Below are 27,551 nucleotides of genomic sequence, written 5' to 3'. Positions count from 1 at the left end.
GGCAGTAAGACTATTATTCTGGATGATACTATAATTGTGGATATATGACATTTTACATTTGTCAGAACCCATAATGTGAACAACATCAGGATGAATTCTAATGTAGACTATGGGCTATCGTTAATAATGCATCCATATGGGCCCACCAGTGAGTACCACAATTAGGCAAAATATTAAAAATAGGAAAGATTAGGAGGGAGGTCAGGGGGTATATGATAATTCTCTGTACTTTTTATTCAATTCTTCTGTATAACCCAAAGCTGCTCAAAAAAATATTCATTTAAAAAAAGTGATACAGAAGAGTTTAACTTTTTTTTTTTTGTTTGTTCAAGAGATTGAAGCCAGGGGCGCTTAGCCTCAGAGCAACATCCCCAATCCTTTTATTTTTTAAATTTTGAGACAGGGTCTCACTAAGTTGCTAAGGGTGGCCTCAAACTCACAATCCTCCTGCCTCAGCCTCCAGACTATTCAGGATGTGGTTAGATCAAGAGAGTGATCAAGGCTGTAGATTGAGCAGATGCCACGCTGGAGTCATGAGGCTAGAGAGAGTGCAGGGAAGGGAAGGTAACTGGGACCAAGATGAGCCTCCTCATTCAGAGGAGAAGTTTTCAGGGAGGCAGGAGAGAAACCAGGAGACCAAACACGCCAAGAGCAGAAAGCCTCCCCAGTAGGAGGCAGCCGTCAAGTGTAGGAAGGCTTCCAAAGGACTGAGAGGTGAGGACCACTGGATTTGACAACCTGATAGTTGCCAGAGTTCCAGCAGAGTGCTCTCCACGTGATCTTCCCACAGGTGAAAAACACTGAATTAGGGGAACAGAGACCAGGACATTTGGATGATCTGCAAGTCTAGGAGAGAATGGCTGCCACTCTAGCAGAAGTTCCTAGTGCTACCAGCTCTGGGAATTCTTTCTCTCTTAACTTGTAACAGATCTACAAGCCAATCTTGGATTTTACCAAGTATGGAGTGCTATTTACAGGAACTCTAAATCTAAGAAGGGGGTTTTTTGCAAAGTAAATAACATTTCCAAATGTATCTATTTGTATCTGTTTTGAGTCTGAATCTCAATATTGAGTTTCATAAATCTCGATCCTCATTCTTATCCACAGGAAGGCCTCTGGACTCTCCTCTCTCTCAGCAGGTCACCTCTTCCAGCGTTGTCACAAGGACCTTCTTTAGGCAGTTTTCATCTTTCCACACAGTGGGATTCTGGCTTTTAGTTCTGTTGGGAAATAGGAATGAACTAGCCATTCTATGTGTGGAGTTGTTTGCTTCTCAGCTAAAATAAAGACAAGAATGAGTCAGCCTGTTCTAACCTCTGGGATCTCCCAGTCCTCCCAGTGACTCAGAGGATGGTCTGTTAATGGATAACTACTCCTCCCAGGAAGTTGGTAGCCCCATCCTCCCACTACCTGTCACCAGCCCTGATGTGCTCCCATTAATGAAGATAAGAGGAGGCAAATCAAGGAAGATCAGCTAAAAGTGATCCAGGAAAGAGGATGGGAGTCAAAAGATTCAAGAGGCTAAATTGGTTTCTCATTTGTTGGTGGCCTCAATTAGACCAACAAAGGGCTCTGTGTCCCTACATGAAAATGGAGAAATCATAAAAACTACAGAGAGATTCAGAAGGCATCCAAAAGGGTGAGGTTAATTTTCTCTGGAATAAGTCTGGATGGAGACACATTTTGGAACTTTTCTGTGCAAAAGGAAGAATGCTCTGGGGGATGGTTTTATCTTTGAGGATTTTTAGGATAAGCTGTGGTCTGAGCAAGGTTTGGTGGAGGGTAGAAGAAGATGGAGAGACCTCCATGAGATAAGGGGCAGGTTTAGAATCGAAGGCTGGGGCAGGAGGTCACATGTAAGGAGGGCTGGCCAGTATCAGGGGCTGGAGTGACCAGTGAAAGGCAGGGGAGGTTGGCTAGTAGGGACACTTGGGGGGTTACCTTTGGGGACATCGAGCACTTGGAGGAAACCCAGCATCCCAAGACCTTGGTTTTGGCACCTGTGAGTTGTGGGCTGTGGTTTTCTTCTGTCTACTTCATGGCCTCTCTGTCATATTCTCTGTGTTCTTGTTTGTTCATTCCCTCCCCCTTTTCTCTCTTGCTCCTTCTCCTCCATTAGGAAGCAGTGAAGATAGCCCTTGCGTGGGTTGAGTGCTTCCTGTTTAGATGGTATGTGGCATCTGCTTCTGGAGCAGCCATCAGCCCATCCTGTTTACTTATTTCTGACACAGAAGGTTGTGGTCAGAAAACCCATCCACCATGGCTCCTGCAGGGGGAAGACAGGGACCGGGACACTGACATAATGGGCATACACACTCCTGCCATGGCCAGGTCTGTCTGGCTCACCAGAGCCAAGGAGGTCCAGGGTTCTCCATGTTTCCATATCTGGGACAGTCTTCAGGGCCAAGTTTGCCTCTTATGGTGCTGACATCAGGGGTCAGAAAAATGTCCTGAGTTAAGTTGGTTCACAGTGTGCAGCTCTTTGAAGGGTGTGGGACATCTCTGAATCTAGAAAGGGTGTGCCTAGAAGGAGCATCTGGTCCAATGCTCCTATTTTGCACTGGGGAGGAAGGCAAAGGGCTTAAGGAATCAGTACCTTTTCCACATTCTCTCTCTGCTCTGCTTCCCCTGTCTGAGCCTCTCCTTAATTCATGTGATTTGCCACATACTCCTAGTTTGGTTTTTCTTGGTTTTCTGTGCAGTGGCTACTGTCCAGGGTTGGGCTGCAGGTGGATGAAGTTTTCTGAATTGGTGATATGGATGAGGTAGGAAGCAGGTGTGTGGGAGAACAGATGCGGGTAGTGATGGACATTAAAATAGAGCCATTGGGAGACCTAAGGCAAAAAAGATGGTGTTCTGTTTTCAAGGTGTTCCTAAACTCTGAGATAAGGACCTGAACATAACAAAAAGTGTCAAACAAAAAACTGGGATATGAGCAAACCCCGCATAAATAGAAAGTCTAGTTACAGGGCCATTGATATTCTGATGAAGTTCTTGGAATTCGCTAGGCCAACTGGAGATTTCCAGGCACCTGATCTCCTGGCCTGATTGCATACCAAGTATGAAGATGAAATGCCAGATACCTCTGGTTTCTTCTAGGCAGGAGAATCTGTTCCATGCCTCTCTCCTGTTCCCTTGGTGGGAGAGCAAAACATATACCCAAGCCTGCTGCAGTGGTTGGTGTGATTTTGCAAGGAGTGTCATTTTTGAGACAGCAAAATAACAATAAATAAATAAATAAATAAACAAACAAACAAATAAATAAATAAATAAAAAGGGTTGGGGATGTGACTCAGTGGTAAAGTGCCCCTGGGTTCAATCCCCAGCACACCACTTCCAAACAAAAGTATTCCTGGGGGCTCCTGCTTTGTGGTAGGTTATCAGCAAAGATGGTATAAAGGATTCCTTCTATGTTTGTGTGCATATTTGTTATGGGGTGTATTGATCTTCCCCTGAAAACATAGTGGTGTAGTAATCCCCCATACCTCAGAGTCTGATTATACTTGGAAACAGCATTTTTTACAGAGGCGATCAAGTTAAAATGAAGTCAGTAGGATGAGCCTTAATTCAATGTGACCGGTTTCCTTATAAGAAGAGGAAACTTGAGAGCTAGAAACATGGAGAATATCACGTGAAGATGACAGCAGAGACCAGGGTAATGCTGAGGAAGACCATAGATTGCTAGAAACCCCTCAGAAGCTAGGAGAGAGGCGTGGAACAGATTCTTTTTCCTAGAAGGCACCAACCCCACTAACACCTTGATCTTGAACTTCTGCCCTCCAGAACTGCAATAAGTTTCTGTTGTTTAGGCCATCAAATCTGTGGTATGAGGTCCCTAGGAAATATGCAGCTCCACTTTTTCTATCAATAGCTGGACTTGATTTACCCTCCTTTTGAATCTGGGCTGGGCTTGTGACTTTTTTTAGCCATAGAACATGATCAAAATCATGACTTGGCAGATCTGGGCCTAGGTCTTAAGATGCTTGGTAGATTCCTTTGTCATCTTCCGGGAAATCAAACTGCCATGTTGTAAGGAAGTCTGGGCCATCCTGCTTGAGAGGTCCCATGGAGAAAGAAGTCATTTTAATTCCAACCCCAGACAAATTTCCATTGGATGTCCCTAATCAACATTATTTATAGCATAACTGTCCAGCTGGGTCTGGTCAACCCAAAGAATTGTGAGAAATAAGTAGCAAAAGGCAACTGAAACATGCATTTCATTTATTGGCAAGTGGTTTAGCACCTCTGCCACTATTGCCACTAAAGTCAGATACCTCCATTTTCTCTCTTTCTAGCCTCCTCCTGGTGGTTTCTGGGTGGTGCCTGGTTCCTTATGTTGCTCACTTCCACATGCAAATTTTCGATGATGCATATCATTGGCAGGGCTTGGATGTTGCCAGCATCATCAGAAGACTGGAAAAGAAAGTCTCTGAGTTTCTGACTTAGAGTACAGGTAGGAAGAAGGATTCATGAAATGGAAAGTTCCCCAAACACAGAAGAATGTTCAAAAAGTATTGGTACCCATGAAACATAATGAAGGTCTTCAATAATAGGCAATACTTTTTGGAGGGAATTTCTTGTGTGTCCTTGGTACATAGCTCTGGGTCCATTCACCATCTAATGGTAAACAATGCCCTGAAATCTCTCTCAGTTCCAGTCCACATGGTTTAGATGGGTTTGGCTTTAGGATGGGTATGCCATTCAGTCTGAAAGTTACAACCTCAGTGATTGGTTTGTAGATGGTACATGAACCAATCAGAGCCAACTTGGCATAATTTGGCTTTTTGCCAAGAGAAATGAGGACTTGGGCTGTGAGAATCACAGCTAATTTACAGCTATAAGGAGCAGAAATGGAGAGATGGGGAAGAGAATATCAAGTCTTGATAATTTTTGAGTCTCTGGGTCCCTGAATCAGTCATACTATTGGAGTTTTCCATTATATGAGCGCATAAATTTCCTGTTTGCTTACTCCAAATTAATTCATTTCCTATCATTCACAATCCATCTAATCCATATTAATAATCTTATTTAATATAATAACTCTTTGGAATAGGTGCCATTTATTAAACTTTCAGGTGGGCTACAATGGAGGCAGAATTCAAACCCCAGAATCTAACCCTGAAAATTCACTCACCAAAGTTTATTCTGGCTGGGTATGGTGGAGCACTCCCAGCTGATCGGAAGGAGGAAGCAGGAGTATCATGAGTTCAAAGCCAGCCTCAGCAACTTAGTGCGGCCCTAAGCAACTCAGCAAGACCCCATCTCTAAAGAAAATACAAAAAAGGGCTGGGGATGTGACTCAGTGGTTAAGTGCCCCTGGGTTCAATCCCCAGTACCATAAAAAAACAAAAACAAAAACAAAAAAAACCCTGTTTATTCTGCTCTTCATGGTGACAGGGAAGAATTCATGGTGGAGGGGGATGTTTAACCTGACATGTAACTCCAAAGGGGTATAGGAGTTTGTGGGGAGTGGTGGGGAGAAGGAGCTTCTAGGTGAAGGCAACAGCTAAAAGGAGCAGAAATGGAGAGATGGGGAAGGCCTTTCTTCTGAGAAGAAACCTCATCTGAAATTGAGTTACCCTTGATATGAAGCCTGTCCCCAAGTGGTTCCCTCTTGCAGGGGAGCATCAAACCTCATTTCTGCAGGGCCACCCTCCTGGCTTCAAGCATTCTGATCTGTACTCTGCCCTTGGGCTTGTTCCTTGGTATGTTCCCCCAAGACTAAGATGCAGTCGGGATAGGGACCTGTTTCCATCAAAGGCTTGTGTTCCTTGGATGGGTGTCTGGCAGTCCAGGGTTAAATAGGATGAAATTTTCAAACAAATGTTCCCCTCCATTAAACTAGGAAGAGTAAATCTATAGGAAAGCAGTGCTTGCAGAATCTCAAATAGAAAACAAATAATTTCCAAATAATTCTGATTTTTTAAAGGAAAAACAAGTGAGCCACATATTTATCATTTGCTTTAGCTTTTATTAAGTCGGTCTTCTAGCACTGAGTCACAGTAAAAAAAAAATACTTTTTCATTCATATATGATTTTTTTGATGGGGGGATCCTGGGGATTGAACTCAGGAATTGAACCACTGAGCTACATCCCCCTCCTTTAAAAAATTTGAAACACACTCTTAAGTTGCTGAGGCTGGCTTCAAACTTGTGATCCTCCTACCTCAACCTCCAGAGACGCTGGTCTTAACAGACATGCAACACCAGGCCCAGTAAAAGATACTTTCTTAAAAAGGTCATCACTTCTGCTCACAGTCCTGGCCTGTGAAAGGACAGGCTGGGATTTGAGTGCCGGCCCACCCATCTCTATTGTTTAGGGTTCGAGACTGATGCGTGGCAGTTTTCCAAGGCTGAGGTGGGGTGGGATGGAGGGTTGAGTTCGGAGGCGGCCCTTGGAAACTAGCCATTTGACTCCAGTTAAGATCCCGTGCAGGGCCACAGTAGTGAAAGTAGAACCCGGAGGGAGGAGAGGCTACCTTCATCTTCAAAGGTCGGTTCCTAATTCCTTGGGTTAACCAAGGTAGGTGTCCTGGCTCTGATGGTCGCCCCGCAGACGGCCTAGACTTTGCGTTACGCCTTGCACGAGGCTGGGCCGGCTACTTTTTCTTTGGGGGATGAGTGAGTAAGTTGGAGCTATGCTTGAACCAAGGGGTGTGAGCCCAGGTGGCAGCGCGGGGCGAAGTAGCGGCACCTCAATCCTCGGCTTCAGTGGCCTTCGACTTCCCCGCCCCCGGAGGGGCGGTCCGGGGGCGGAGCTCGGCGCGTCCCTGCCCGGAGGCGGAGCAGAGGGCCGGCCCGAGCGGACCGGGCGGGGTGGGCCGGGGACTCGAGGCGGAGCGGGGCCCCACACAGGCCGCGGCGGCTGGCTCGGGCCCCTACGGTCCCGGCGGCGGCTGGAGGAGGAAGCCAGACGGCTGGCGGAGGAGGGGAGGCGGAGGAGGCCGAGGCCACTAGTCGAAGACTCACTTCCCCGGCTCAGCAGGGAAAGGTACCGAGTACCCGCTCCCCGGCCCGGCCCCCAATCTCCGTCTGGCGTTGGCAGGGGCTGTGGCCGCTGCGGGAGGGTGAGGGGCCCGGAGCTCCGGTGGCCAGCGGGGGGCACTGAATGAGGGTTGGGGTGCGCTGCGTCCCTGGAGGCTTGCGGAGAGCGGTGGTCGCCGCGCCCCTTGGCTCCGATGGGGGAAGACAGTGTGGAGGAAGGTGGCGGCGATCCTGGGGCGGGGGTTTCTCGGGCCGGGCGCCGGGGGGTGGAGGGCAGGCCGGACCCGCCGGCTGCGTGCTGGACGAAAGCCCCTGGGGAGCCGGGCAGGAGCGCTCCGTGGGCGCAGACAAAGCCGGGCGCGGACGCCGGGAGACTACTCGGGCTGCCTGGAGGGTGGGCGCTGGGAATAGAAGAGAAAGCTCCGCAGGGACCCGGGGAGAGGCGGGCCACCCTGGCTCCTGGCTCCGGGCAGCGTCCAGGTGGCCTCCTTGAAGGGCCCGGGCGGACTGCGGAGCAGCTTTCTTGGAAGGGCCAACTAGGGGCTCACGATCTGCGCGGGGCTTGGCAGGAGCAGGTTCGGAAAGGGGTAGGGTGTGTTGGAGTGCTTACTTTGTCCGGGACGGGGGAGTTGAGGAAAACCACCGCCCTGAATGGAGGCGGAGGCTCCTGTAGAGCCGGTGAGGGGCCCACGGACTCCCTCGGAGCTTGCAAGAGGAGGGGTAGTGCCCGAAGTGATAAGCGCGGTGGGTGGCATGTACAGTGAGCTGTACCCACAGGTTGTTTGCAGAACCTGTTGGTCGTAGCACATTACGTTCCAGTCCGTGGGGGCAACTTGGCTGTGGTTGGGCAAACAGCAGGTGCCAGGGCTCAGAGGGACTGGGCATGAATGGAGGGACAGGTAGGCGTGCATCTGGTGCTTCTCTGAAGGTGTGTGTAGGGTAAGCCCCACATTTGCATTCCGTTGCTTCTGTCCCCTTTAAAGATTGTTATTCAGCTAGGAGCATTCAATTCCTGAATTCCAGGCCTCTGGCTCCAAGATCCTTTCGCTGTTGCCCATCCCTCAGTTACCTTCCCTCTTCAGTGTTAGAAGTGGCTTCTTTCCCCTTGGGTCATTTCTTACACTATAAGAACAGACTTTGCTCCCTCTCGCATTTTATAGTCCCCCTTTTGCCTTGATCTCCCTCCCCCTTCAGCTAGGACCCACTTCTCTTCATAGTGGAACTTCTCTGGAGAGCTGACTATACCTGCTCCTTTAGAGCATCCCTTCTGTTTTGCAGCCCACTTGACTGGGAAACTTCCCTGAAACTGCAGCTCATGCAGTCAGGGCTCGTTCTTTGCACACCCTTCCATTCTCTGCCCACCTCTCTCCATTCTCCTCCTAGAATCAGTGTCCTTCCTTGACTTCTCCTGGTTTTCTTTTCCCCTTCCTGGCTGCCTCTTCCTTAGTTGCCGCCTCCTCCTCCTCCTCCTTCTTCTTCTTTCTTCTTTCTTCTTTCTTCTTCGACAACCCCTTCACTCATTTCTACATGCTGTAGGCTCTGCATGCCCCATCTCTGTCCTCAGTCCCCTCCTTTCTCCTCACTCCCCAGCTTTGCTTTCCCCTTTGTCCCCTCTATTCACTCTCCCTTGCCCCAGTTTTCATTTTTCCTTAGGATTTTAAAAAGCAAGTATTAATTCATAAACACACAGATCTTACATGTTTTCATTCTCATGATTTTAAGTAGCTGATTTTATCTTGGGCCCCAGCCACTCTGTAGCCACCTATCTGATTTATGATGTCCTGGTTGACAAAAAACTTAATGTGGATGGAACAGAACCCAGACTGCACTCCCCAGATATGATCCTCTCCAGGCCTTTTGAGTGTTGTTTAGAATCTACTCACCTTTTTAAGACAAGTGGCATCAACTCCTTCCTTTCCCTCTTTTTCTGAATCCAGTCCAAGAGGAAGTCCTTTTAGTACTTTCCACAAAATCTAGATCAGTACTGTTCTCCATGCTCTGACTCCTTGTTACCACCCCAGGTTACCTCCCTAGGCTTCCTGCCCCAGGCCAAGGCATCTTTTAAGTGTTGTCTGAATGCTATAGTAGCAGAGAGTAGCCACTAATGGGCAAATAGGCTAATGCTTTTCCCATCTGCATGTGTCCTCTGATCTATTTTTAACAAAAATAATGCTGAAATTTTTGATTATATCACCTTATTCAACTAAAACCATTGATGGCTCTCTATTGCACTTTCTCCTGGTCATTCAGACCCTCTGTGATCTGACCTTGCTGACCTCCCCAGCCTTATATTGACCACTATCTCCTTGTATGCTCCCTGACAGACATCTGAATCATATCTGTCTGTCCAACAGCCTAGGCATTTTCCTGCCCCAGGGCCTTTGCTTGCTTGTGCTGTCTTCTCTGCCTGAGGATTTTCCCAGTGCCTTCACTGGGCTGGCTGTGCTCCTTACTTTTCAGGTCTCATCTTAAATATAACTTCCTCAAATGCCTTCCCAGTATAGGTAGAGGGGCCTCCTCTCCTGTAATTCATTATAGCATCTGGTTCACTTTCTTCATTATATTTATCAGAGGCCATAACTGTTAAAATTATCCTAACTTTGTTTACTTGATTTTGTCTGGCTTCTAAGACTTTGTCTGGAACTTTGACTGAATGGCCTGCTGCTCTATCTGGAGCACTGAGCACAGGGCTTGGCATGTAATTGATACTCAGGAAATCGGAGCCAGGTGGGAAGGATGGGACTGGGCAAAAAGAGATGGATATTGCAGTTAGCACAGGAGCCCCTTTAATCTTTAAGCGCCTTTGAGGATTTTATTTTTGTTCCTCAAAAGCAGTTGTGCAAATTGCTGCAAGAATCTGAGAGAGCCAGTGGGATGTGAAAAAGGGAAGTAGAAGTTGGGTGCAGTGGCACATGCCTGTAATCCCAGCAGCTTGGGGGCTGAGGGCAGGAGGATCACAAGTTCAAAGCTAGCCTCAGCAACTTAGTGAGGCCCTAAGCAGTTTAGTGAGACCCTGTTTCAAAACAAGAAATTAAAAAAAAGGACCAGGGATGTGGCTCAGTGTTGAGCATCCCTAGGTTCAATCCCTGGGGGTGGGGGAGAAGTGAAGAAAGTACAGGTGGCTGGAGGTCAGGCTTCTACACCTTGGGGTGTTCCAGTGTGTGGAGTCTGTGTGGGTCACTGTGGGTTGAGGGCAAATGATTTCCTTTGCTTTATTTGGTGGAAATCTGGGCTGGTTCATGAAAATGGATTTTAAGTAGCTGATTTTATCTTGGGCCCCAGCCCTCTGTAGCCACTTATCTGATTTTTGTCCCCTCTATTCACTCTCCCTTGCCCCAGAATGGAGATTCTCCATTTCTGGAGAGGTGTACAGCCTGGGATTCATTTCAGCCTATACCCTTGGGTGGTTGCTGGGTGCTCAACCTAGGGATCAGGGATTTGGAGAGGAAGAAGAAGCTGGGACTATGGGGGTCTCTATAGACTTTTTTTTTTTTTGGTGGTCATGCTGGGGATTGAACCAGGGGCCTTGTGCATGCCAGGCAACCACTCTACCGACTCAGCTATATCCCCAGCCCTCTCTGTAGTCTCTTACCTTTCTACCCACAGCTCTTCTGTTTGCATGGATGAATCATGTGACTGGTACTCTCAGAAAGGAGGACTGAGAGCCAGGGGACCTCAGATCTGGGAAGGAGGAGAGCTTAGCCTTTGACAGGGGAACTGGGGATAGATTGAAGTCACATCACAAGTTGAATGCTGGAACTCAGGGCTGGTGATTCGGATCCGGGGTCAAGTGGGCACACTTAGGAAAGGCCTTGAGCTGGAATAGGTAGGAACAAGGAGGGCATCCTGGGATGGAGATATCTGGCAGAGACCAAGAGGCTAGGACGAGGCTCTGGTATGCTCACTGGGTGTCAGGCATTGTTCTAAGGACTTTGCAAAATTAACTCCTTTAATCCTCTTACCAGCTCTGTAAGATCAGTCTTACTCCCATTTTATAGATGGGCAGACCGAGGCACAGTCATACAACTAGCAGTGATGGTGTGCGTTCTAGTTCACTCTGCTGCTTCTCTCATGCCTCTCATAAATGTGCCACCTGAGGACTTCTGAACAAACAAGGGGGTTTTCCTGATTCCCTGAGGTGCCTGGCTTGGGGAGCTGAGGAGACAGGAGAGAAGTCATATCCTCTAAGGTGGAAGGGATCCTGGTGTGAAGTAGGTGAAAAAATTTTCTGCTTCATGTCCTGCTTTTTCTTCTAGGAAGGGCTCTGAACCCAGCTCACGTAGTTGGGCATGATGCATACTGTGATTTCAGGGTGCTGTGGAGGTCTACTGCTTCAGGTCCAAAAACCTGTTAGAATGTCACCTCCCTGGGTATAGCATTCCTTCTTTGTTGTCTCTTAAAATGCCTGGAGAGGACAGGGAGGTCAGGTAGGGTCTCTGCAGATAGCTGGCCCGTTTGGGATTCCATATAGAATGCTGTTAGGTAGAGCTTCAGGCTTGGCCCTGAGAAACGTGGCTGGAGTCTGAGTTGGACTGAGTTGAATGTGGGAACAGAATTGGGGGAACAGAGAGATGGAAACTGGAAACAGCTGTTTGCTCCAAATTCTGAGCCTCAGAGTTTTGGGGATCTGCTCATCTGTCTGAGCATGTCTTGCCAGCTCCACAGGAAGAGAGGGTCTGTCAGCATTCTCTTCTGCATTTGGGGAAACTGAGGCACCGGGCCAACATATTATCGAAAGCTCACCAGGCCCCAGGGTTGTCAGTAGGCCTATGGAGGAGGCCTTTCCATAGCACCTAAGTCCTTGTCCACTGTGTTAAAGGGAAGGCTGTGGCAGAGCCTCAGGTGGGCAGGCTAGAGCTGAGAGCAGACTTCCTGACAGCTGGGCACTGGACCTTGTTAGTTGTCATTGGCACCTGGCATCTCCTGAGTCCCGGCCTGGTATTCAGAGCCAATGAGGACAAAGGACATGGTCCCCACTCTCCAGGAAATAAAAGTGAGCTTGCCAGCTGTGATATAATGAGGTGCAGTTCAAACTAGCTTCCTGAAGGAGGTGGTGCTTTGAGAGGGTCCTAGAGTTCTGGGTGGCCGTGCTGACAAAGGAGGAATGGCATTCCCAAGGCAGAGGGGGAGCCCAGACCTGGAGAAGTGGGTTGAAGTTAGGCTGGGGCAAGCTTGACTGCCAAGCTGCTGAGTCTAGACTTGTACTAGGCCCCAGCGAGCCATTGAAGGTTATAGGTTGTGATTGCCATGACTTAATTAAACGGTGGTCTATAAAAGTGCTTCTCAAAACTCAAACACACACGCATCACCTGCGCAGCTTGTTAAAATGCAGGTTGGTCCTGTCTGATTCAGAGGTCTGGGGTGAGGCCTGAGACTCTGCATTTCTAACGCGCGCCTGGGCAGTTCAGTGCTGCTGGTCTAGGGGCCCCGATTTGTGTAGTGAAGATTTAGACTGGAGTCCTGAGGAATCTGCGCAGTTCAGGCGGGACTTGGAACAGGTAAAGGGGACCATCTCAGTTCCTATGAACCATGTAGGGAGCTGCCTGTGTGGGGATTTGAGGGTGCAGGTGAGACTGGGGGGGGGGAAGGGCAGAGAAGAGCACAGTAGATGCTGGGTGAGGGGCCTCTAGAGGTGTGAGTCTCACCTGGGAAACCAGGCTTGATTTCTAGGGCTCCTGACTGGGAGGAGCTTCCAAGACCACAGCGGGTGTTTGGGGTGGCTCTGTTCCTGGGCAGAGTGACATGCAAATGACATGCAGGGCACCTTATCTCTGCCCACAGCCAAGCTGGGTGCTGCGCGTAGCCAATCTGTGGTGAGCACCCTTCCTCTAGCCAGGGTGGGGTGAAAGATTGGGGAAACAGCTGACTCCGGCCTCCAGCCCCAGCTGTACATCTCTGAAAAGTCCCTGAAGTGTCCCCAGCTGTGGACCATCATCCCTGGCATGTGCCCTGTCTGTTCCTCTGGCTGGGTGTGAATCCCGGGTGCTGCTGCCGATGGTCACTTGAGCTGCTGTTGGGGTTTTATCCCACTCTGGCTGTTCCCCCAGCGGACCTGGGCGTTGAGGGCCCTGGATGCTTCTCTCTGCTTTGCCCCTGGCTGGGCCCCTACAGGCAAGTGTCTGCTCTCCTTTGAGGCCTCAGTTTCCTTGTCTATAAACTGAGAGATGTTCAGTCCTGGGGGAAGGGAGGGATGTCACAGGGTTTGTTGAGTGGGGCACTGCATCTTCTCCAGAGTGGCAGCTTAACATATTTTAGTTTTGGTTTAATATTTAAAACTCGCATGCTAAGTAATGGAGTAGAAGAACCAGCTTGCACGAATAAACTGTCCAACTTGCTTTGGGGGTCTCCTAAGTCTCCTTGTTCCTTAGGCTCTGCACTGAGATCACTGGTAGCTGAGGTCCCCCCAGACACTGGCAGGGGAGTACATTCTCTAGGAGGAGGATAGGGAGGCCAGACATGGAGGGCAGAGGTTCTGTTATGCTAGGCAGTGCCCAGAGGTGCTGTCAGGGCAAGGGTTCACTTGCTCTCAGGCTCCCCAGGTGTCCCCACCTGCCTCTTCAGAGGAGGTTAAGGCCAAGCCAGTCTTACCCACTACCTCTGTGCCAGGCTGTCCTGAAGGGGTGGATGGGGCAGCATTTCTCTGACTGTTCTGGGAAACCTTAAGGGTTCTGGGGACAAATAACAGTAGAAAGTGGCAAATCTACTCCATCTGTGGGAGATTTACAATGGATTTAGGAGCATTAAAGGCTCTGACAGGTTCTGTAGAAGGAAACCATTTTGTATTTCCCAAACTGAGTCAACCAAGGAAGTCTTTTTTTGAAGACTCCCTAATAATATCTCACTGACTCGGAAGACACCTGTTGGGAACAGCTGATATAGAAGGATGCTGTATGTTGGGGTACCACAAACATGGTTGATGGGCAGGCCCACATATGCCAGGGAGGAAAAAGGAAGGATGGAGAGCTGGCTTCCTGGAGAGGTAGACTCAGTGACAGGCACATTTGGACAATCAGAGGAAGAAAAGGGCACTACAGAGGGAAGGGCAGACTGGACAGTACCTGGTTCAGAGCCAACTCTGGGCTCTTGCGGTCATGGCTCTGCTTCACTGAGCAAGTGACTAAGGGGCCTGGATGGACCTATCAGATGTCCAGGTCCTGGTGGTGACTGTGCCTGGATCTTCTGGATTCTGTGAGGGTCTCCTGCTCTATACCTCTCTGCTACCTCCCCTTAACAGCAGGGTTAAGCTTCTTTGCCCCGAGTTTCCCTGTGCCTCAGTTTCCCCATTTGTATCATGGGGATAATGTCACCACCCCCCCCTTGTAGGGTTGTGACAGTCAAACACCGGCTGGATGGCTGTTGTTACTGGTGTGATTCAAGGATGGAGGTGGTGTCTCCAGGAGGGACCTGGGGAAGAGGATCGTCATCACAGACATGTGGAGGCAAGGTATAAGAAGCAGCCGAGAGCAGACTAAAGCTTGGGGTGGGGTCCTGGTTAGAGCAGAGCTGTCTCCTTAGAGGAGAAGGAGGAGTGAAGGCTAGGGCAGCCAGGACTGGCTCCCTGGAGGAGTGGCCTGCAGGGTGGGGAAGCAGAATGGGAACTCACAGGCTTGGATCTGGGAGTCTGAGGATTCTGCTGGGTAAGTGTAGGATACCAGTGGCCTGCGGGCAAGTGCAAGGTGACAGGGACCTGCCTTCATTTGTTAGGCCACAGGGAGCCATTAAAAGTTTTGGATGTGATTAGAGCAGTGCTTAGTGAGAAACACGACAGGGACATGCAGTGATGGTAGCAGGGGTGCAGGACCCTCTCCCCTACCCACCCAATAATATTGGTGCTCCTTAAAGCATGGGAGGGGGCTGGTTGCTTATATGATCCTTGTCTTTAGATTCTTGATCATTTACCCAGAATGTTTAGAATCTTTCCCTGTTGTCTTCCCTGGGAAGGGTGTGGTCAGTGGAGGAGGTGGGAGGGGGGAGAGTTCCAGGGTCCCTGTCCCTACTGTCCCCCTATCCCCTGTGTCTGGTGGGGACAATCAGTGAGGCTACCCTGCCTTGCCCTTCTATGTCTGGTTTCCTTTGCAGTGTGAGGACTCTTTGTTCTGCAGCTCAGGTGAGGGGACAGGTGTGGCATTTCAAACAGTGTAGGAGGAGGAGCTGGGATGGTGCAGTGTCAGGTGCTGACAGGCTGGTGTGGGTGACTGACGCGCAACCTCGGAGAGGCCTAGGAGTGGATGCTCTGGGATTCTTCATCCAGCCCCAGCTACACTCCCGTGTCCTCCTTTGCCCCTTGTTCTTTCTTCCTCAAATAGGCGGGGGCCCAGGGCTCTCTCCAAGTCCAGGGGTGGAGGATGAAGAACAAAGGAAAACATTTGGGTTGAAGCAGAGTTGGGTGGCCTGGCTGTCCTGCCCTGCTAGGTCAGATCCCTGAATCTTCTACCTACTTCTTAGGGGAGGGTTTTAAGGCCCTTGTGACTTGAGACCAGGAGAAGCAGCACTTGGAAATGAGTTGGAATTTATTAGAAAACAGAACAAAGAACCTAGCTACCCCCTTGTCCACTGTGTGCCAGGCCCTGGCGGATACACAGTTCCTTGCCTTCCCACGTAGCCTGGGAGGCCTGGTGAGATGAGACACAGATGAGACACTGTCAGTGGCAGGAAATGGAATGGTGGGGGTCAAACTCAGGTTCTGGGACATCTGGCCTTATGCCCTTTCCTTACCCAACAGCTCTCTCAGAGTTTGTCCCAAGATGCTCACTTGGGAGTGCTGGCCCAGCTGCCTGTACTTCTGATCCTGGGAGTGGGGTGCTATTCTTTTCAGCTTCGCAAAAAACTAGACCCCAAGTCAGCTGGATTTTAGAGATGACTCAAGCAGGAGACACCCAGGACCACCAAGGGACAAACACTGTTAGGAAAGTTTTCTAAATGCTGCCTTTCAGTGTTACCCACACAGGGCTCTTTTACTGTCTTTAATTTTGGTAAATTAATTTTAAACAACACCAGGCACAATACAAAACTTTGTGAGTTAAAGGTTTGGAGTCTAGGAAGTAACTCAAGGAGAATCAATGAACTTGACTATTACTGGATTAAAAAAAAAAAAGTGAGGCCTGAGGCTTAGTATCTTATGGAATAGATATCGAAGTGCATTTTGTCAGATGACAGGTTGTGAGACTCCTGAGACCTCAGTTTCCTCCTCTGTAGCACAGGGGCACTGATGTAAGGATTAATTGAAATATTTCATGGGGAAGTACTTAGCACTATGTTTTGTAGCTCGAATGTGCTCAATGAAGAGTGGCGATAACAATGATGGTAGAATGTTAAGAATGACCCTTTTTGACTTCAAAAGCTTGAAGAGTTATTAAGTCTCTTTGAACTCAACAAAAGGACTTGAAGAATGTTTATCATCCAAACTCAGCATCTAAACTCCGTAGGTGTTTTATGGATTACACCTCAGGCCAGGGCCCATGCGTGCACTTTCCATGAACACCTTTCTGTGGACACTTTCTATGAACACCTGGTCTTTCAGATCTTCTGGCACTTGCTTGGGACGCTGTGCTTCAGGCTGGGATGTTTTGTAGAGTCCTTTGGAGGCTGGTTCTGTGCACTTGTTAGGTGTGAATGGACAGGGCACCCTGAAGTCACTAGGAAGGGGCAATTTGTTGCCAGTGAGAGAAGAAGTGACTGTCTATAGGAATAAAAAATTAGTCTTTTTGAATTTTCATTTGGCTGGCAAAAGTAATGACGTCACATCACTGACCCTGTTTATGGGGAGAAAAGCAAGGGTGAAGGGCTATGGCCTGGCACAATGTGGCTGACAAGCCTAAGCCAGCACTTGAGGCAGGGAGACTAGGCTGGCCTGCAGCCCACCTAGCTAAGCATTCGGACCAGGAGGCAGGTGGCCTCCTGGTGGCAGCCCCAGGTTTTGGCAGTGCAGCTGGGGTGAGTCACCAGGCTTTGGGATGACTCTGCCAACCCAGAGTGCCTGGCACAATGTGTTCAGTGTCAGTATGTGGGTAAGACAGGAGGGGTAAGACAGGGAAAGTATCAAGCCCAGGGCAGTCCCTGTGCCTGCCACCCTAGGAGGTAGAGTGGGGACTTAGAGCTGAGCAAGGGTTGAGCCCTGCTCTACCACTCCCTCTCTCTGGGTGGCCTTCATCCTGTCCGTGAGATTCTCGGAGCCAGTTTCCTCATCTGTACAATGGGTAGCTATACAGTGAAAATGAAATAGTGCAGTGAATGAAGAGCCCAGCCCAGGGCCTGGCACAGGAAGCACAAAATAAATAGCAGTTTGCTTTGAGGTGCATCTGGTGGCTGGAGTTTTGGGGGAAGTTTTCTTTCTTTCTTTTTTTTTTTTTTTTTGTGATCATGCATGCTGCCTATGCTCTGTGATACACTGTGCTGTGTGGAGACTACAGAGAGGTAGTATTCCTGGAAAATGGTTTATGGTGAAAGAGGATCCCTCCTCCCCCTGCAAACATTCCTTGGACCCAGCAAATCTCAGACAACTCTGCCATTGCGGCTGTGAGGTCTCTTTGCAGTCAGGGAGCACAAGTCCCAGGCTGGGCCCAGTGGGGGCCTCATGGCCTAGGAGAGAAGATAGACTTGTAGGAGACACCCCCTCCCCGGAGCTGGAGTCAAGCACAGTTGGGCTTTGTGCAGAGTCACGAGGGGCCACCAAGGGGAAACTGCACCCCAGCTGAGCTGCTCCCACAAGCTTCGGTTCTTGTCAGTGGTTTTGAAAGAGTTGTGGAAAGTGCTGACTGGCTGTCCTCCTTAACCCCGGCACTGTGAGCCTGTGGCTGCTGGCAGGGAAAGGGGAGAAGCCTCAGGGTCCAGCCACCCCCTGTTAGCTCATACTTCCCAGGCGTCCAGTGCCTGATCTGCACAAAGGGTGTATCTCTGTGCTCGTGGGTGGCACTGGGGACACTGAATCACCTAGGGACAGGTCGGGTGCCTTCAGCTGATGCCTGATGCAGGGGCTGGCTTGGGGAGGGTGCATGCTGGGTCCTGTGAATGGAAGCCACCTAAAGGGATGCTTGCCCAACTCTGGTGATGGCTTTGAGGAGGGAACAGGGCTCAGGAATCAGGCCCGTGGTGCCCACCTTGCACTTGTGGGTCCTGCACCAAGGTATTTGAGCTAGTTTTTCCTTTTTTTCACATCACAGGCTTGTTGTGAAGCGCAGAGTGAGGTGGCCAGTTGACTCAGTTACAACCAGCCTTGGTTCCTCCCAGTGGTCATGACTGGGCACTCAAGTCATCCTGGCCAGCTCTGGCCCCCATATCCTGCCGTTCAGCAAGTCCCTAGGAGGTCAACACAGCACTCTCACTTCCTCTGTTCCACTGTCATCTATGGCAGAGAGGCCTTCCCTTACCTCCTTACATAGAGCGGTTCCCTGTCCCTCCACCCTGACTTCTTTTCTTTATGGCACTTGTTACCTGGACTTGCCAGGTCCTTTAGGGATTGGCTTCTGGTTTTTGCAGTATCTGAGAGCCTGATGCCTGCCCCAGAGTAGCAGTTGCTGAACTGCTTTAGATGTGGGAATAATCTGTCCCCTGCCACCTGCCCCTCTCCATTCTTTCTCAAACCTTGGCTGTGCTTACCTCCAGTCTTCTCAGCACCTGCCATGCCTGTAGACCTGGGTCCTTTGAGGTGGAGCTGAGACATCTCCCCACCCACATGTCCTAGGCCTACTCAGATTCCACACCCAGCAGGGCGCAGCCCAGGGAGGATGAAGTGCCCATGCTGTTTGTTGAGTGGCTGTGTGGCCTGCCTGCCTGCCTCTCCTGCTTTCTCTGGAGGGCAGAGACGCTGCCTCACTGCCTTGGGTGGGGGTGGAGGGTCTTGTGTTCTCTAGCGGGTTCAGGCAGCCCTGTCCTGTGAGAGTGCTGCTGCGCACACCTGTGTGGCTGACGTCTGGAAGCTCAGCGCACTGTCCACGCCCCAGGGGTGGGGCTGGGGAAGGCCCTTCGCGGAGGTGGGAGATGCCTCCTCCCTGTCTGGCGCTGGGACGCCGACTCCCAGGGCGGCTGCTGCAACTACCGAGGGAGGTCAGGTGAGTGCTGCGGCTTGGGACCTGGGGCTTTGGAATTTCGGGGCCTTGCCAGGTGGTTTGGCCGCACTGGTCTCCTCTGTTGAGGGTTGCTCTTGTAAGTAGCGCCTGGGAGCCTTGGTGCTTGTGGCTCCCCTTCCTGGAGCTAACTCTCATCGTGGAAATCTGACTCCTTCCCCAGCCCACCTCTTTTAGATAGATAACTTTTTATACCCTCCTTGGAATTTCCCATGGCGACCCTTAGCACTGTTTATTCTACTCATGAGTTAAGAAGCCATGAGCTTTAGGGCAGCCCTGTCTCTTTAAGTCATTCCTCTGTCCTCCTAGGGGCTAGTGGAGCTCCGTGCAAGACTGAATCCTGGGGGAGACAAAAATACAAATATAGTTTTCTCTGAGGACTTGTGAGAGGAAACTTAAGACCCAGTAGAGATCAGGGCAGGTGTAATGGTAATTCCTATTTTACAGATGAGAAAAAAAGACTTTTTGAGAACACTCTGAGCTAGACCCCATCCCTGCAGCCTGATACTTCCCCTGTGGGAGCACCCCCAGAGAGAGGTTGGGCCTTGGGCTGGAGTGGGCCTTGGAGGCAGAGAAAGGGGAGGAGGATGTGGATATGCTTGGTGCATGAGCAAAGGCAGGTGAGGACACCTGTCTGGCTTCAGGTGTATTACAGACATGGAGTGAAGATGTCTTTGTTAGCCAGGCAGAGGCGGCATAGAGGGAGACCTCCAGCTAAACTGTGGCTGGGGTCATGTTTGCCACTGCTACATAACACATCCTGAATATCTCTGGGCTGTCCTACAGTCTGCATTTGGAGCCTGCTTTAGAGAAGTGGATACATGTTAGCATCATGCAAGGCCTAAAATAGGAGTCTGATTTAAATGATGTGGTGTAGGTATGGGTTGTTTGTAAAAATCTCCATGTGAGTCTAATGTGCTGACTGGGAAGCAATTCCTGTCTCCTGGGCCTTAAATAAGCTGCTGGGCCTGGGACAGGCTCCCCGCCCACTGTACCTTAGTACTACATTTCAGAACAGAGTGGGCTGAGATCCTCAGTGGGATGGGGACTTCTGGAAAGAGAGCTGCTGACTATTAGTTATCTATTGCCAGGTAATAAAGTAGCCCAAAATTAGTAGTTTAAAACAGTGATGAATTTTTATTATCCTCAGGGTTGTGGTTGTAGCTCCGTGGTAGAACATTTGCCTAGCATGGGCTGGATCCTGGGTTTAGTCCTTAGCAACATTCACATGTGCGTGCGTGTGTACTGTGCATGCACACACACACATGACCTCATTTATATAACATTATTATTCTCCATTATTATGGGTCAAGAATTGAGAGTAGTTTACCTGGATGGTTCTGGCTCAGGGGTCTCCCAGGAGGCTGCAGTCACCATATTGGCCAGCACTCTAGTCATCTGAAGATCTGCTTCTAGGCAGTTCACTTTTGCTTGGCAAGCTGGTTTGGCTATTGTGGGGAGAACTCAATTCCTAGCCTGTGGGCTTCTCCATAGGGTTGCTGGAGGGTCTTCAGGACATGATGACTATCTTCCCCCACTGTAAGTACTGCAGGTGAGTGAGGTGGAAATTTATCTAATCTCAGAAGTCACAGTCCATCATTTCTGCAATATCCTATTAGTTACAAAGGTGGGCTTGCGGGAGGAAGGGACTACACTAGGGTATGAATACTAGGACAGAAGCATCATTGGGGCCATCTTGGAAGCTAGCGGCCACACAGGTTGTCCTAGAGTTGCACTTGCAGCTTCATAACCTTGTCTCATTGGCCCAAGTGCAGTCAGCAAGGGGGATCCTGGGCTGATCCTTCTCTCCCAATGCCCCATTCCTTCTTTCCCATAGCAGTGTCCCTGTGGGGTGGGGTGGGGTGGCTCTCTGAGACCTGACAATCCTTCTGTGCAGTCATCTTGCAGGAGGCTCTTGGACCTCTCTACTGGTAGATTTACCCCATCCTCACCCACATATGGTCACCTGGTCCTGCCTTCCCTGGGTAACTGCCATTAGTATGCAGACTGGGCTCTGCAGGATAATGTAAGAACCATTGCTGCCCTGTGGCTGGCTCTGGGGTAAGCACTGTGCATGCATTGTCACATTCAACTCTCTACTGATGAGGAAATTGAGGCTTAGTTTTCCTATCAAATAAGTGGTGGAGATTCAAACCACTGATATTCAAAAGCAAGTGATCAGACCCCAGGATCTGCATGGAAACCATGGCGCTATAAGGAGGGGATAGCAATTCATTTATTTTATTCAATTGGGTCATCAAGTGAAACATAAAGAAGTGTGCTTTTGTTATTGTGAGAGAGAGATGTCTCTTCCTGGGATTCCCCTGGGGCTTGGGCACCTCAGAACTGGTACCCTTGTCTTGAGACTGGTTTTTCCTCTCTGGGTTTCAGCTTTGACAGAGACCTTTTTCTAGGGGAGTGAATGGCTGTGAGCACCATCTTCTCTTGGTCCTCCTCTGCCTATAGCCTGGTCTGCCATCACCAAGGGAAGTCTTGTACCAACTTAATCACCAGGGCAGTGACTGGTTCTCTGATGTCTCTATACTTGTGTGGTTGATGGCTTCCTGGAGGGGTACTCAAGAGTTGTTGTGTCAGGCCCTTCTCAGAGGGAGAAAATCCAGATGGTCGTATCCTGAGAGTTGCTTAGAAAGGAGACTGGAGACATAGCAGCTGGTGGATAGGATCTGGGGTCAGGGCTGTCCTTACTCAGGGTAGGGGTGAGTGTCACCATTATATAGATGGGAAAAAATGAGACTCAAGCATTACTCTTCAAGACCACACTGGTTAGTGGCAAAGGCTGCTGTCTGGGCAATTTGATCTTTTACAGAACTAGCCAGGAGTGGTGTACTTAGCCTGTTAGACCCTGACATTGAGAGGGCATGGTGCCTGAATGCTTCTGGAAGATTTGGGACTTGAAGGGACAGAGGTGTGTCCTTCTTGTGGAGAGGAGATTTCCCTCTTGGCTAGCCAGGACATGTGCACACAGACACACACGAAGATGGGAAATCAGGGTGTGGGGTGTGAGCAGCTTGGAGTTGGAGATAGAAGCTAAGCTAGGGTGCTGAGTCAGTATTATTTGAAAGGTTCATAGGAAGCATTCAGAAGAAATGGAAACCAATCCCTGAACTGATGTATTGTCTGAACACAGTTCATGCACTAATTTTTGCTAAAGGTGGGATCTATGGGAGGTGGGGTTGAGGGAACTTTGGGTAAAGCTGTTGGGGTCAGGGTATGGGAGGAAGAACTGCAGTCCCAGGCTGTCTTGTGGCTCAACTCCACCTATTTGTCTCATCAAGGTCTCCAACTGAGGGGACCTTTATGTCCATCAAGAAGATCCTATCCTTTCTATGGCTTTTTCCAAAACGTTTTTCCCCTCCTCCACCCACAACTAGGCTTCTGGTTGAGTAGTCTCCTGGGCCTGTCCCTGCAGGGAGCTATACAATTACCTATTCCTCCCAGGGATGCAAGTCCTGGAACAATTAACCTGAGTTGTCTGCAGGCCTATTCTGCCTTGCAGAGCATCCTGGGAAACAGAGAGACCAGCCCAGGGTGCTCACCACCCACAGTGTGCCTCCTCATCCTGCCTACTGATTCCCTGGGGGTGGAGGAGCATTTGGTTCTTGCCCCCATGCACTGAGTTAAGGGCTGCCTCTGTCCTTGCAGCACAGGCCTGCCAACGACTCCTGGCTCCCCTATTACTCTTCTGAATAGGCTTATAAAGCCTTTTAAAGTTGTGCTTTTAGGGACTTTACATATTTAAGGAAGAGATGTGGGTAACAAAGACATTGTGCTTGGAGAGGAGTCCAGGTGCCAGGAAGAAAGATGGGGCCCTTTCTCTTTTTTTGGCCTGTGAGGGCCAAAGGACACTGCTAGTGGTTGGAGGTCTGTGGAATGAGGCACCTATGCCTTTTCTGGTTCATGAACTTGGAGTTGACTAATGACTAACATCTCTGGTGCCCCCTCATGCTCAATGCTGGGTAGGATGGTCAGGCTGAATCAGTGCTGTGGGGTTCAGACCGAGTTATTACTGGGAGGAGTCAATCGAGCTCAGGTTATAGGGTACCTGACTGATGTTTGATATTAGGGTTGGGGCCAAGGCCGAGGCTGGGTTTTGAGCTCTCATCAAGATTGGGGTTCTTATACATGAAATGGAGTTCTGGGCCCTTGGAGAGGTGACTCTGACTTCCTATACTGGCCTTTTAAGGGATCTCCCTCCCTTCCCCTCCCACTCTGAGGTGGTCTTTGCAGTTGGCCGTACTGTTTACCAGTGTTATCTCATTTAATCCTCCCAGCAGTCCTGCCAGGTAGGTGGATCTTCTGTCATTTTACAGATGGGGAAGTATGGAAGACTAAAGGAGGCTTCAGGTATCAGATGGGACTAAGTCAGGTGAGCCCAGGAATCGGGGACAGATGCTGTGTCATTGGAGTGAGTTCAGAGGTGTTGGCCAAGTAGGGTTCAGAGAAGGTAGTAGTCTAGGTGTCACCTGGAAAGCAAGGAAGATACTGAACTGGAGGCTCAGCCTAGGTCTCCAGCCTCCTGGGCCTGTGTTCTCTCCCTTTCCCTTCCTCTTTTGGGCTCAAAGACTGCCTGTGCTTTTCCCCCCAGTCTGGCTCAGTAATCCTGTCCCTTTTGCTTCCTCACTGGCCTGGATGAGAAGGCTGGGGAGGGTCTGGCTGGGAGTAGTTGGGGGGGCCCTCCCTGGGGTGAAGGAGTGGGAGGAGTCTTGCTGTAGACACAGAGCCCCTTTGTCTGCACTGCTGTGCAAAGCAGCTGGTCTGGGATTTCTGGGCATTTTTTACATTGGAAGAATAATTGCATTGTCTGGGGGGACTTGAGAATCCAAATCTGACAGACCTGACAGGCAGTCCAAAGATGTTCCCTGGGCCAGCCCCTGGCTTCCGTCCTTTTCCCTCTCCTTATGTTAGAAGCTTGAGGGAGAGAGGGGTCCTCTAGGGAAGGTGAGGAGGCTGCTGCCCATGGATACTCATTATATCTGTTGGGAGGAGAGCATGAAGTCCCCAAGGTTGGTTGGGAAGGGTTTCAGGTGAGCTGATCTTTGCTGCTGAGGGTACTCTGGACAGGTCTCCCATGAGCAAATGTGGGGGCTTAGAGTGTGGGGGAAGACTTCTGGTTGGAAGGCATGTTCCATTTGGAGGGGTTCAGCTGATATAGCCCTAGACCTCAAGGGGGAGGGGTGAAGTGACAAGTCACTTCAAGTCAATTGCCTTCTCCTGGAAATGGATGAGGAAATTCATCCTGAGGTGGCCCTGAGAAGAGGACAGGGCACAGGCACTTGATCTATGTGACCTATGTTCAGAGGGCCCAGGGATGGGCAGAATTCTATGTATCTTTGAGGAGGGATGTGGGTACCAGGGAGTCTGGCTCTTGCTGGCATTGTTTTTGTTGAAGTGGCCACTGTTAGGGTGAGGCTGAGGCGGGCTCCAACACTGAGGAAGAAGAGATGCCATAAACCCAGCTGGGCTGTTGGCCCTCCTGTGAGTGATCACTGGGCATGGCCATGCTTACCTGGGGGCCAGTCCAGCCTGGAGCCTGGCCCTGCTCAGTGACCATATAGGGCAACAGCCTCACTGCTGAGACTCCAGGCAGCAGGATTTCCTGAGATGCTGGTGCTCTGAGGGCTGGCTGGGGGCTGTTGTAGCACGGAGCCTGTGTGAGGAACTCACAGTTCATGGTGACTGCTGCTTTGGAAAACAGTAATGGAGCAGACCTGTATTCAGCAACATAGCCCTACAATGACATACTGTGCAGTCCCAGCACCCCCAACGAGGGTGTGTCTGTGCTAGGAAGACCCAAGCAACTTCTGACACATGGGAGGGAGCGTGTTTCCCCCAGGTCTTTAGGTTGGCCTTGCTGGGCTGGGAGGCCTAAGACTTTGGTGGAGGTGGGAATCTGGATGTTGGTATTTTGTGGGTGGGAATCAAAGCCAGAAAGGCCACTGGGGTCCAGAAAGTAGAAGGACCAACCTGCCAAGGGCTTCCCTGTGGCTGGCATGAGGTGGATGCTTGCTGAATTCTTTGGTCATACTGCGAGAAGCCTGGCCATACTTGTTTTTGTGAAGATGGGCTGGGGGATGGAGACCAGGCACTGGTGAGGTTCAGAGAGGAGGATGGGGGCCTTGTGGGAAAGTTGGGTTTGGAAATGGCAACAAATTGGGCTGTAAGTGTGATGTGGCTTATCCCAACTGATAAGGAGGGTCTTTCACTAAGGATGCCTCAAGCTTTGAGTCTCAGGACTGCCCAGTGCTCCAGTGATGCATGGGGCAAATGCAAGGAGATGTACCCATTTCCCCCTTCAGTTCTGGGCATTTCCCAGAGCGGCTCAGCAGCGACAGGTGTTAGAGACCAGGACTAACCATCTAACCATGTCTCTAGTATTTGCATGAGGAAGCACTTGTTGCAGGGTTAATTTCTGAGTGACAGTGAAATTGGGAGAACGCGGGGTTGAGTGGAGGTGGTGGGGAGAGAGAGGCAGTGGGGCATTTTGAATGGGAGTAGAGGGAGGTACTCCTGTCCTGGCTGGCCTGATTTCTTGAAGTGCTGGGGCTTGGTCTGCTTGGAGACATGGGAGTCCTAATGTAGGCACTGGGCAGGATGCCCCAGCCCCCCCCCCCCATTTTGCCATGGAAGCAGCAGCAAGATGGCAAATGCCTATTGCCCTGCTCTTCCCGCCTCCCCCTGCTTCCTCCTCCTTTCTCCTGCCCGGCTGAGCCAGCACTTTTTTCTTCTCTCCTTTATCTGCGTGAAAAGTACAGGGTGTTCTGTTTCTCCTGTGCATACAGATCAAGGAGCGGATGTTATTTATTTATTTCTTTACCCAAGGCGAGAAAAAGACAGGCAGGCACTGAGGACCATTTAAATGATTTTTCTTCCTCAATAAGGCAGTTTCTTATTAAAAAAAAAATCCAAAAGGAGAAGATGATACAGACCAACAGAAAACAAGTTGCTCACTCCCTTCCTGTGCTGGAGACAACAGAGCACCCAAAAGTCCACTTGAGCCTTTAGCATACAGTAGGGATTCCTGGATGTCTTCTTTCTTCTTTTATTTGGACCCATGGGATGATAAGGGAGGGGGACCACAAGGAACACTTATTTCCTTGCCCTCTGTGGGCAGTGTGGAGCTCCTTTGGTATTTGGGGGGCACCAGGTATAATGGGACTGGTCTAGAATAAGGCCTATGGAGGACCAGGACTATGGGGTTAGCTGTGAGGGTCAAAGGTGGCAGGTTAATTTCTGAGTGACAATAAAATTGGAAGAATGTGGTCTCCAGTTACTTGTGTTACTTCCACCTGACACTCCACTTGTGATATCTTTCTGAGTTCAAGGTTTCTGGGACCTGATGTGGGAAATGGAGGGTTTTTTTTCCTGCATTCATCTTAAAGACAGAGAGTGCCTGCCAGCATTTTCCACGACCATATCCAGAACCCATTCCAAAACCAGTCTGCTTGTAATGTAGTTTCAGAACCTGATGAATTAGTTTCTTGCATGAGCCCCTCGAAAATGCTGACAGTCTTGTAGTAGTACTTAGGGCCTTATTTGATTGTCTCCACAATGGACAAGCTGGCCATACCTTTGGGGAGGCCAGGAGGTCAGGTAACTGGTTGCCAGTTTCTCCTATCCAGGCTTCCCAAAGAAGGAGCTTACCTAGTCCCCTGGTTTTCAGAGGCAATACTCAGGAAGCCTGATGATAAATAGGATGACCAGTACCTTTAGTTTAATCGTATTACACCCTGGACCCCTTAGCAGCTTTTCAAGATGCAGTTCCAGTGAGGCTTGAGAACCACTTCATCCATCTTACCCACTAATAGTATAAAAGAAGTTACTTGCGGCGGGAGGAGGGGTGCTGGCAGGGGACCCCCCCAGTCCTGGGGAGCTGGAGCATGGGGGCGGGGCCGGCAGCGGTGCCACGTCTTCTTGGGGTGCCCAGGAAGCGGTGGCGTCATTGCAGCTGGCGCTGGGCCCTCCGCAGCATGCAGCGTGTTTACAAACCTGACGCAGCGTCAGCGCTGGCTGGCAGACATCCGGCAGCATCATCTCTGACCCTGCCTGCCCGCCCGTCCGCTGGCGCGTGCGGGCAGCCACATCCTCACCTCTAAATTTAGACGGCAGGAAGTAGAACCTGGGGGAGGGGAGGAATGACTTGAGCTAGCTCTGACCCCATGCACTGGAGGGGGTGGGGAGGACTCAGCATCTCAGGGATCGGAGGAGAGGGGAATAGGGACAGAGGAAGGAGGAAGGAATGAAGAGCCCTGAGACCGCCTTTGGCCTCATCCCTTGGGAAAGCCGGGACCCAGCCTCTCTTGGAGAGGAGGCAGGGAGCCCCTGTTCCTGAAAGTGGAAACTGCTGGTGAGAGGTTCTGGGCCTCGGGCGCCACCTTCTGTCCCTTTAGAGAATCGGTTCTGCCCTGAGTGGGTTCATCTGAGTCTTTGGGTTTGGAGGGTGGTCAGGGTGTCCGGAATTCCGAGTGAGGAGGTGGTGGGTCAAACA

At 50.2% G+C, this 27,551-nt stretch overlaps 1 protein-coding gene across 1 annotated transcript in view; it reads left to right on the top strand.

The window, feature by feature from the left end:
• The first annotated feature begins 6,828 nt into the window (after nt 1-6,828).
• The window catches only part of Smox (spermine oxidase), a 36,493-nt gene continuing 15,770 nt past the window's right edge, over nt 6,829-27,551 (top strand). The window contains exon 1 of the mRNA XM_026385795.2: nt 6,829-6,990. The gene's annotated coding sequence lies outside the window, so the exon portion shown is untranslated. The remainder of the gene's footprint in view (nt 6,991-27,551) is intronic.

The sequence above is a fragment of the Urocitellus parryii genome, chromosome 6 (genome assembly GCF_045843805.1).
Source record: "Urocitellus parryii isolate mUroPar1 chromosome 6, mUroPar1.hap1, whole genome shotgun sequence".
NCBI lineage: Eukaryota > Metazoa > Chordata > Mammalia > Rodentia > Sciuridae > Urocitellus > Urocitellus parryii.
Note: the sequence above shows the minus strand (reverse complement) of the source record. Positions and strands in the feature narration are given on the sequence as shown.